The following is an 11,695-nucleotide window of genomic DNA, read 5'->3' as shown; positions in this document are numbered from 1 at the left end:
CCTTTCCAAAGACTGTTTCCAACTATCAACAGAAAAAAAAAAAACAATTAAATGTAGTCTGCCTTGTGGGTATTAAGGGACCTTTCTGTCTGTTTCTTGAAGCCATGTTTCAAAGTGGCACATTTGTTAGGTCTACAAGTTAATTAAAAGTAAAGTAATACCTCACTGTTATATTCATTAGCTGACTTGTATTGAATTTTCTTTCAGAGAGCATGGATATGATATTTCAGAGAGTCATAAAATTAATAAAACCAAAAGGAATCTTAGCAATAATCTAGTCTAGTCTCCTTAAAGTGTAGACAAAGGAAACAACTTTCACAGAGATAAAGCCATGGACCTGAGCAACTAACTTCCTTTAAAAAAACAAACAAACCTGTTTTCCTAGTATTTATTAAATGAAACAAAAACATCTTCCTTGGTGTTTTTCAATGCTCTCTACAATCTGGCTATGACATGTCACCAGTCTAATTGTATATAGTTTAGTCCACTCCTATATTTCAGCTAAATGAAGCTTAATTAATATTCTGTTCTTTTGTGGGATGTGTGTGTGTGTGTGTGTGTGTGTGTGTGTGTATCCATGCTTTTGAGCAAACTATTCTATATGTCTGGAATGGACTCCCCTCAATATTACTAATGTTCAGTCATTTTTCATTTGTGTCCAAGTTTTCTTGGCAGAGATACTGGAGTGGGTTTGCCATTTCTTATTCTACTTCATTTTACAGATGAGGAAACTGAGGCAAACAATTGACTAGCCCAGGGTTGCACAGTTATTAAATATCTGAGGTCAGATTTGAACTCAGGAAACTGCCACATATTCATATGTTAAAATTCTTTCCTTCCTTCAAAGCCCAAGACAGATGTCATTTCCTCAAGGAAACCTTCCAGGATTTCTCCAACTATGAGAGATCTTTCTTGAATCTTTAATACGGCTATATTTGACCTGCTCAAAGTACTCATGGCTTGTATTATAGGTATTTGTGTGCTCATCTTATTTCTCCTATTAGATTGTGATCTTCTTAAAGGTAGGAACTGAATGCATCTTGTTTCACCTCTGGATCTTCAAACTCTAACTCAGTGTACCACACTAATAAATGTTTGCTATAATGAATTCTCCAAATCACAGTTTCCTAATAGATCACTTATGTTTGTTTGAAATCTCATACCATTAATGTTCAGGGTAAAGGAAATGATGACAGGATAATGGAAATCAGGATCTGAAGGAGTAGAAAGAACACAGAATTTGGTTACAGATCTCTAGGTTAAAACTAATAATAATAGCTGCCATTTAGATAGTGCTTTAAGGATTAAAAGTAATTTTTATAAATATCATTTCATCTTAGTCTCATAACCTGGAAGGTAATTATCCTTATTTTACAAATGAGAAAACTGAGGCAGACAGTTTAAAGTGACTTGCCAAAGGTCACACAGTTAGAAAGTGTTTGAAGCTGTTTTTGAACTCTAATATTGATTCCAAGGACAGTGCTGCAATTCAAGTGCCATATAGTTGTCCCTAAAATCTTAGCTCTCTTACTTATTACCTAAGCCAGGGTTTCTCAAACTTTTTCCACACATACCCCCCCTTTTGGCCCAAGAAATTTTTATGTAACCTCAAATATGCAAAATATATAAATTAACTATTTCCTGATAATAAATCATGGAGAATTTATTTTTAAATAATTCTTCAGTATACAAATAATTTTATCTCTGACAAAAGATGAAAGCAAATTTGCATATTAATGAAATAGATATGTTTATTTTTACATAAAAATTAAATCTTGTTGGAATATTTCCTGTCTTTTACTGTTGTGGCAAGTCCATTTATTTGAGTTTCAATTTCTTTATATGCACGTTGAGGATTAAAATGCTTAAATTACTACATGGTGAGATGAATGGCTTTTGGAGATGGTATGTTCCTTCACTCTTATTGGAGATTTTTGAGGCCAGATGACCATTGGTGATGTTGCAGAAACAATTCACTTTAGAGGGTGTATATTCTCCACTAGTTAACCTTAGAATTTCCTTCCAACTATGAGATTCTAAGAGTCTTTGATTTAGTTTGTCTTTGCTTTGAAGATGTTTCTCATGAAACAAGACTTAGGCATTCTCTATTGCTACAGAAGTTAAAGTTAAGATCAAATGGATGAAAATCTTAAGGAATTAGATATTAGCTCTAAATAAGAACTTTTCTTACAGAACTACTTAACAATAGAATGAAATAACTCTGTTGATGATGATGAGAGTGATAATGATGATAATGAAAATGACACAAATACATAACTCTATCAGGAGTTTTCTAGGAGGCATTCCCTCATTTCCTGGGAGGTTGGATTGCCTATTTCCACACAAAAGATTAAAAAATTCTACAAAAATTTACATAAAGCCAAACTGCATCTTAATGGGATTAACAAGATAAATTACTTGCAAAAATGCACTCAAATGAACAAATGCCCTCCCTGAGTGGGTTTATTTAAGACTTTCCACTTACATAATTTTCATTTTTATGTAACTGATGCTGAGCTGCCTTCTAATAACTTGCTAATAGGCCCAATTGCATCAATTGCATCTATCTTGGTGATAGACAATAAGATTATGTCATCCACACAAAGGGAGATGCTTGTCTTCTGATTTGCTGTATATACAGGGCTGAAAGTCTTGAGTTAATGCACTGAGGTCGGACAATTGAGCACTTGAGGCTAATTACCAATTGGCCAATACTCTATAAGAATATGCTTGGAAAATGGCCCTTCCCACTGTCCTGTGCTGAGCCAATCATTTGGTGTATACAGAGAATTGTGGGAGGGACTAGGAGGTGGAGTGAGACTAGCTAGGGTCACTTCTGCCTGTGGGGAGGAAAAGATGAGATCACAGAGATCCTACACATCTATTCCCCTAGACTTCTACTGCTAAAGACCAAGAATAAAGACTTTTGCTTATCCTGACTCCAGCTGATTCTAAGGTATCCAGGGTGCTAATGCGGTCATCACAGCTGTAATAATGTATAATGTATAACTAATTCACCTTAAAAAAAAATCTAGAAAATTATTTTGATGTAAATTTAAAAAGAGTCTTAATACACTTTAAGAGACAATCTCTACCATCTCTGATTTTGTAGTATTTTATTCCATAATAGCATTAACAGTTAATGATTATAGTAGCTACAGCTACTATACTACATCAAAAATTGAGGGGAAAAAAATTGAAGAAACACTCTAAAATCTCCAAAAACATTTAAAATGTGCAAAACTATTTTCCCAGTGAGATGGAATAGAATGCAGCAATGATGAGCAAAGCAGTAATTGTACCTGCATTCTGCTTACTCTTCATGCAAAATATTATTTTGGGAAATGTGGGCCTGAAATGTATTGAGAAAGCTGAAATGAAATGACCTATATATAATTTGGGAATAAAGATTTTTTCTTCTAAAGAAAGGGTGCCCATACTCACAGAATCTTGGATTTTTGCTTTGGGAATGTACCTCAAAGGCTACTAATCCAACTCATATCTGAAAAAGAGTCCCTTTTTAAAACAACAACTAGACATCTTATTTTTGAAGGCATTTAATAAGGGAGAGCTCAACATCGCCCAAAGCAGCCCACTTCTGGACAACTCTAATTATTTAGAAATTTTTCTTTCCATTAAAAAAGAATATTTTATTTTCCCCAATTACATGTAAAAACAATTTCTAACATTCATTTTTAAAAAAATTTTGAGTTTCAGATATTTTTTCTCTCTCCCTCACTTTCCTCTTTTTTAAAATGGTAAGCAATTTAATATAGACTATATAAATGCAATCATGTAAAATTTATTTCCATATTAATATATTTTTGAAAGAAAAAACAGGCCAAAAGGAAAAAAAAACATGAAAAGAATAAAGTGAAAAATAGTATGCTTCTATTTGTCTTCAGACTCCATCAATTGTTTCCTCTGGAGGTGGCTAAAATTTTTTCATTATGAGTCTTTAGAAATTGTCTTGGATCATTGTATTGTTGAGAATAGATAAGTCATTCACAGATGATCATTGTATAGTATTGCTGTTACTGTGGAAAAAATTCTTTTAGTCCTACTCATTTCACATTATATAAATCTTTCCAGGTTTTTCTGAAATCAGCCTGTTTCTCATTTCTTACAACACAATGATATTCCATAAAATCATACAAAAACTTTTTCAGCCATTCCCAATTGATGGGTATCCCTTCAATTTCCAATTTTTCTTTGCCTCCACAAAAAGAGCTGCTATAAATATTTTTGTACACATATGTCCTTTTCCCTTAAAAAAATCTCTTTGATCTTAAAGGAGAGAAAGGGACCCACATATGCAAAAATGTTTGCACAGAATTTTTTTTGTAGTGGCAAGAAATTGGAAACTGAGTGGATGCTCATCAGCTGGAGAATGGCTGAGTAAGTTATGGTATATGAATGTTATGGAATATTATTGTTCTATAAGGAACAATCAGCAGGATGATTTCAGAGAGGCCTGGAGAGATTTATGTGAATAGATGCTAAGTGAAATGAGCAGAACCAGGAGATCATTGTCCACAGCAACAACAAGGTTATACAATGCTCAATTCTGATGGACATGGCTCTTTTCAACAATGAAATGATTCAGGCCAATTCCAATGATCTTGTGATAAGAAGAGCCTTCTACACCCAGAGAGAGGACTGTAGGAACTGAGGGTGGATCACAACCCAGCCTTTTCACTCTTTTTTGTTGTGGTTTGCTTGAATTTTATTTTCTTTCTCATTTTTTTTTTTTACTTTTTGATCTGATTTTTTTTTGTGCAGCAAGATAATTGTATAAATATGTATGCCTATATTAGATTTAACATATATTTTTATCATGTTTAGCATATATTGTATTATATTCCAGCTAGGGGAGGGAATGGGGGGAAGGGAGGAAAATTTGGAACAAAATATTTTTCAAGGGCCAATGTCAAAAATTATCCTTGCATATGTTTTAAAAATAAAAAACTTCAATAAAAATAGTTATCCTTTAAAAATCTCTTTGGAATATAGATCTAATAACTGGTATTGCTGGATCAAAGGGTATGTACAGCTTTATAGCCCTTTGGGCATAGTTCCAAATTATTCTCCAGAATAATTAGATCAGTTCACCATTCCACCAAAAATGCATTTATGTCCTAATTTTCCTATATCCCACTTTTTCCTTTCATTAAACCAAAAATTTTTCCTGTCAGCTTCTACCAATCTATACACTTCTGTCCTCTTAGGACTAATAAGTATAAGTTTGATCTCATTTTCTCAAGAAAAACAGTTCTTTGTAAAGATGGGTTCAGTAGATCAAATAAATGAATCAAACCACCTTTTCCTACATAAACTGTTGACAAAAGACTATATCCTGATTCCTTTGTCAGGTGAAAACATGTCTATATTGAACCAATCACTCATAATCAGAATACATGAAAAAAGATACTTGGCTTATTTGGTTGTCTTTGAAAACCATTGAATGAATTGAGGTGACAGTGCCCAGGAAGTGTGTTCACATTGCTTGTCAAACACAGTAGATGGCTGATTTCTATAAAAGAACAGACTAGTTGAAAACTCTGAAAACTTGAGTGTCTGATAGCAGAAGTAAAGAGAGCCAAGGTTCTAAGAAGGTATTGTGTTGTGTCCTGCTTTCTAGAGACCTGAAGTTGAGGTGACAAAACATACCATGCTTTCTAGAGCCTCCATGCCAGGGTGATTAAAATATTGAGTTCTGCTTTCTAGAGCCTCCAAGTTAGGGTGACAAAACACGCTGTGCTTTCTAGAGCCCCCATGCTGGGGTGATTAAAATATACCGTCCCAGTGAAGAAGTGATGAGGTGGGACTCCTGAGGATAGTGGAAAAATGGAGTCCCTTCATTTCAAGGACTTTCCCCTTTTTATACCCTCAAGTATATACTGCACACTTGGGACCCCATAAACAACTTGCTATTGTATGTAGTTTGCCACCTGGTATCACTCTGCTTCAATCACAACACAGGTTGTCATCACTCCTTGACTTCTCAGGAAGACCCAGAGCCCTCAGGGAAGATGGGGAGCTGAACCAGACATTGTTAGCAGGTTCCCTCTGGGGTGAAGGATCGTATACCTCACCCAGAGTTTCCCTACTGTCTGTGACCCTTTACAGTATTGGTCGAAGGAGAAAAGGAAAAAAGGCAAGGAGGCTAATGTTTCAGCCCTGACCTTAGTACTAGTCTCCTTCCCCTTACCTATTTTGACCACAGGAGGATCTTATGAACATTAAAGAAACAGATGACATGATCTTTTTATTGATATGATAAGAAAAGGAAGATGAAAAGACTGTACAAGTAAGACATCTAATCTAGCAGACAGCTATATAATACCAAAGAAACCTTCATGAGCATCCCATGAAATTTAGAAAAAGACTTCAAGAAACCAATATCTGAGTTACCCCCTTTGTTATACAAGCTCTTAACTTGAGTCCACTTTCTTTTAAACTTTCTATTTACTGATGGAAGAGTGTATCACAGTTCTTCTCCTCCTCTTCCTCCTCCTCCTTCTTCTTCTGAATGTTTTGTATCAAATATGCTATCATTGTAAATACCTAGTTCAAAAAACTAAGTCTGATTGATAACAATTGATAATCATGGGAGAAGTATGCTGATGGGGACTTGAGAACTACAGCAAAGATGAACTTCCCTTCCATCACCAACTTCTAAAGGATATCCCTAGATCCTGGAGGGAAGTTAGTAACTGAGTTTTTAGTTAACTTTTTTTTAGTAACTGAGTTAGTAACTGGACTCAATCCACCATTGGGATGACCACAATGGGACTAATTTGAAGTCTGACCAGAACGAAATACAGAAACAATTGTTTTCTCATTCTCTGACATTATGTTTCTCAATGCAATTCAACATCATTTTAGCTTTCTTGGTTGCCATATCACACTACCCACTCATATTAGTCTTGACCATTAGTCTTGTCCATTTAAAACCCCAGACCTTTTCATTTGAAATACTGTTTAATCATTTCTTCCCCACATTTATCCTAAAGTTTATATTTTTTGTGAACATTTGTATAGTATATACATTTATCCCAATTGAATTTCATTTCATTTTATCTTGTTCAAAGTTCTAGCCTGCCAAAAATTCCTTGAGAAATCTGTCATTTAGTTTGTTAGCCATCCCTTCCAGCTTTGTCTTATCTGCAAACTTAGTTATCACACCTCCTATGTCTTCATTAAAGAAAATAATAATGATGTTAAATAGCACAGAGACAACCACAGATCTCTGGGATACTTCATTGGAGACTTCCTTCCAAGATGACTTTATATTGGAATTATTATTTGGTCTTGCCATTTAATCAGCTCTGAATCAACTTCACATTGCTTCATATTTTGCACTAAAAGAGCATGAGAAGTTTAACTGAATATATGATAAAAAATTAAGGTAAGCTCTATAAGCAGTCATTTTTAACTTTGTTTTTGCATAAAGGATCCCTCTGGTTATCAGGCAAAGTCTGTGGATCCCTTCTCACAATAATACTTTTCCATACAGTAAATAAAATACATAAGATTATAAAAGAAACCAATTATATTGAAATACAATTATACATTTTTTAAAAGTATACAGACTTTAGATCAAGAATCTCTTCTTTACAATATCTACAACATTCTCCTGATCTACTTTTTTGGTAAACTTCTCCCAAAATAAGATAAATTTAATCTGACATGATCTGTTTGTGATGAAGTTATGCTGACTCTTTGTGATCACTGCTTCTTTTCTCTATATTCATTCACTATCCTTTTAATTTAAAATATAAACTTTAATCCTTTAGAAGTTTGTTCAAAATTAAGCTAAGACTATGAGACTATAGTTTGCTTGTATCATTTTCATCTGTCTTTTGCAAATTGGAGCTATTTTCCCTCCCCTAGTGCTGCAGCACTCCCACCTATGCTCTATCATCTCTCATTCATCAGACAGGGTTTCAGTGATCACATCTGCCAATTCAATTCATTTCAGTATACCTTATGGTGGTACCTAGAATATATCAATTAGTAGGATGCAGTTCATCTGGGTCAAGAGTCTTAAACTCACCAAAAAGTATCTGGAGGCTCTTACAATATTATCTTCCTACGTGGTTATAAATATCTTATAATTTTTTTTATTTTTCTAATTCAAAAAACATTCTGCTTTGTAGATAAAACAAAAGCAAAGCAAAAAATAGACTATTCTGCTTTCTCTCAGGGTTCTACAGATTCTCAGATCTTTGCTATCTATAGTCATTGGAAATTTCTAAGTCTTAGCGATGGAGAAAAACTTGCAATAGTAGCATAGCCCTTTACAATTCTTTTCCAGCTGCAGGTAATCCAGATCCAATTGTAGCTAATAATAACTAAGACTTATATAACATTTACAATGTACCAGGTACTGTACTAAGTACTTTGCAATTATTATCTCATTTGACCCTCACAACAACCTTGGGAAATATGTACTATTATTATTCCTTTTTTACAGGTGAGTAAACTAAAATGAACAGAAGTTGAGTGATTTTCCCAGTCACATAGTTTGTAAATGTCTGAAGCCAGATGAGAATCTCACATCTCTCTAACTCCAATCCTAGTGTTTTGGATATGATGTCAAGCCTGGAGTCATGAAAATTCATTTTCCTGAGTTCAAATCTAGCCTCAGATACTTACTACCTTTGTGACTCATAGGAAAATTCTTTAACCTTGTTTGCCTCAGTTTCCTCATCTGTAAAAAAAGAACTAGAAAAGAAAATGGAAAACTACTTCAGTATCTTTGCCAAGAAAACTCCAAATGAAGTCGGATATGACTGAAAACAACTCAAAAGCAACAAAAGCTATACCCCTGATTCTTACTAGCAGCTTCAGTTTAATGATCATAGAAGAGGTAATACCTATAGGAATGTAAAGCCTACAATCACAATCTATATTTTAAAGCTCAAGACTAAAAGTTGTTCAGCATGTTGACATCTTTCTAAGGGTCATCTTTAATCTGTACCATATATTAAATCCAATTATTTAAAATCTTAAGTATATCCTTATGAAGTATAGATATTTAAGATCATAATATAATTTCTTTTCCCAAATTTATTTTCCATAAAAAAACTGCCTCTGGTTTTAAGGAATTCAAGATAGGGCAACTACATATGTACTCCACAAGTAGCCTGATGACCTCCATGAGTCAAGTAAGGGCTTCAGTGACAATGACCACACATCTGAAAAGCAGGCAGTTCTGCTGCTAGTGTGGAATATTGTAGAATTAATTGCACACTATATTTAAGGGATATACTCTTATATTTTATTCCCAGTGAAACACCTGACTCCAGATATTGCTAGTGGATACAAAACATGTTTAAAATATGCGTGTTAAAAATAGCTTTTGAAATAAATCATCTGGTTGCTGCCTCAACTTAATTCATTTTGCCCAAAGTCTCTGAGTTTCCTGAATACCAAAAAATAGTAAAAATCAGAGAAATGTAGATTTTTTCCCCCTTTGGCTTTAACTTTCTTTATATTACTACATCTATAGTAAGAACTGTCACCAAAAAGAAGGAAAATGAGAAATTTACCTCAGAATTCATTTGAACTTTTCACAAAGATTGCTTCTTTCTTCCTTCCTTTCTTCCTTCCTCTCTTCCTTCCTTCCTTCCTTCCTTTCTTTCTTTCTTTCTTTCTTTCTTTCTTTCTTTCTTTCTTTCTTTCTTTCTTTCTTTCTTTCTTTCTTTCTTTCTTTCTTTCTTTCTTTCTTTCTTTCTTTCTTTCTTCCTTCCTTCCTTCCTTCCTTCCTTCCTTCCTTCCTTCCTTCCTTCCTTCCTTCCTTCCTTCCTTCCTTCCTTCCTTCCTTCCTTCCTTCCTTTCTTTCTTTCTTTCTTTCTTTCTTTCTTTCTTTCTTTCTTTCTTTCTTTCTTTCTTTCTTTCTTTCTTTCTTTCTTTCTTTCTTTCTTTCTTTCTTTCTTTCTTTCTTCCTTCCTTCCTTCCTTCCTTCCTTCCTTCCTTCCTTTCTTCCATTTTCTCCCTTTCTTTTTCTTTTTTCCTCTCTTTCTCTATTTTTCTTTCTTGTAAAAAAGAACCCACATTAATGTTTCAGGGATCAATTGTTTACATCAATAACCTGAACATGAAATTCTGGTCAAGTAAAACATTAGGGCAATCAATACATCTTATAGTATGAGGTTTTTCTTGTTAATGCTAAAGAAACAGCCTAGGTTTTACACACAAGAAATGAAGGCCCTATCTCTGTTGACAACATTGAGGAAAATGAAATCTGTATGTTCATGTCATATCATAAAATAAAGATTGCCTATTAAAGGTTTTTGAGTTTTCACTTGAGTGAAATGCTTCTAGAATCTCATCCAGGATCCATGCATCTGTTACTTTTTTCAAGCTGTTCTATCTGGCAAGAGATGGAGGAAGAATAGATTCAGAGAATGAAGCAGACAATATTTCATAGTGTGAAAATAGAGATAGTTCTATGAGTTAGCAGGGCAGTAAGCATGAATAAAAGATTATCTGTGATTTCTTCAAAGAGAAAAGACTATTGAGAAAGAAATGAGGTGGGAGACATCTAATCACTTTGACTGGACCAAGGCATTTTGTAGGTGGAGGTGGAAGAGAACCAGAAAACTGCCATTTCTTTTTAATTGTTAAATGGAAAAGAAAGCTTTTATTTTTCTTTTGGATCTCTGGGTTTCCCTACTCAATGCTAATGACAAATATTATGACTACTAAAAATTCTTACCAATATTAATGTTAACCAATGTATTACTATGACTACAAGAAATCTCATACAGAAATCCAAGATATCAGTTAAAAAAGATTTAAGAGTTCATCTTACCCAACCTATATCTAAATAGGAATTTTCTTCACTAGAACTCTGATAAAAACTAACTTCTGAATGAAGATATCAAACAATGGAGAACTACCTACTGAAGTAGTTCATTCCTTTTTTGAATAGTCGTAACTATTAGGAAGTTTGTCTTTATATTGAGTCTAAATCTGAATCTTAAATTTAAACCCACTGCTCTAGAATCTGAACTTGGGGATGAAGCAGAGAAAATCTAACTCTTTTCTCCCTTCACAACTTTTCAAATGCTTCAATAGTTTTATGTTCTTCCAAAGTACTTTGTTCTCCAAGGTAAACACCATTTTCTTTAATTGAGCCTCATATGGTACAGTCTCTAGTCCCAGACAACTTTCCAGTCATACGTTGCAGACTAGTTGCTATCCACATTGGCAATGGGAGTTCCCCTCCCCTCCTGAAAATCCCTATAAGAATGAAAGAAGTCTTTGATCTGAATAAGAACAATTAACTAAAATGAAAGAGATTCTTAATGAGAGATATATTATTGTAAAAAAAAATAAAGGTCAAGCATCCTAATCCTTGTAATTTCCAGGAACTTAAAGTAGAAAATAGCATTTAAAAATTTGTGAAAATCTCAAAAACTAATCAGAATCTTCTAATTTTCTCAATAGAAACTGACTCTCCAAACAGGCAAGATACTGAAAGCCCCATGTGTGATATCAATGATGTGCTGCTTTTAAAATCTCTCTCACCTTCTTGAAGCCCCAGTTAACTGGAATTACTGTCTCATTTTATTCTATGTTCAGCTTTTCCAAAGGCTGTCCCTGGCTCTTAGAAAAGAAATAGTTAGGTAAGAAATCCAATTTATGCCACAATCTGTTCTGAACCCTGCTGAGAGAGAAAGTG

The sequence above is a fragment of the Sminthopsis crassicaudata genome, chromosome 5, assembly GCF_048593235.1.
Source record: "Sminthopsis crassicaudata isolate SCR6 chromosome 5, ASM4859323v1, whole genome shotgun sequence".
Lineage (NCBI taxonomy): Eukaryota > Metazoa > Chordata > Mammalia > Dasyuromorphia > Dasyuridae > Sminthopsis > Sminthopsis crassicaudata.
Note: the sequence above shows the minus strand (reverse complement) of the source record.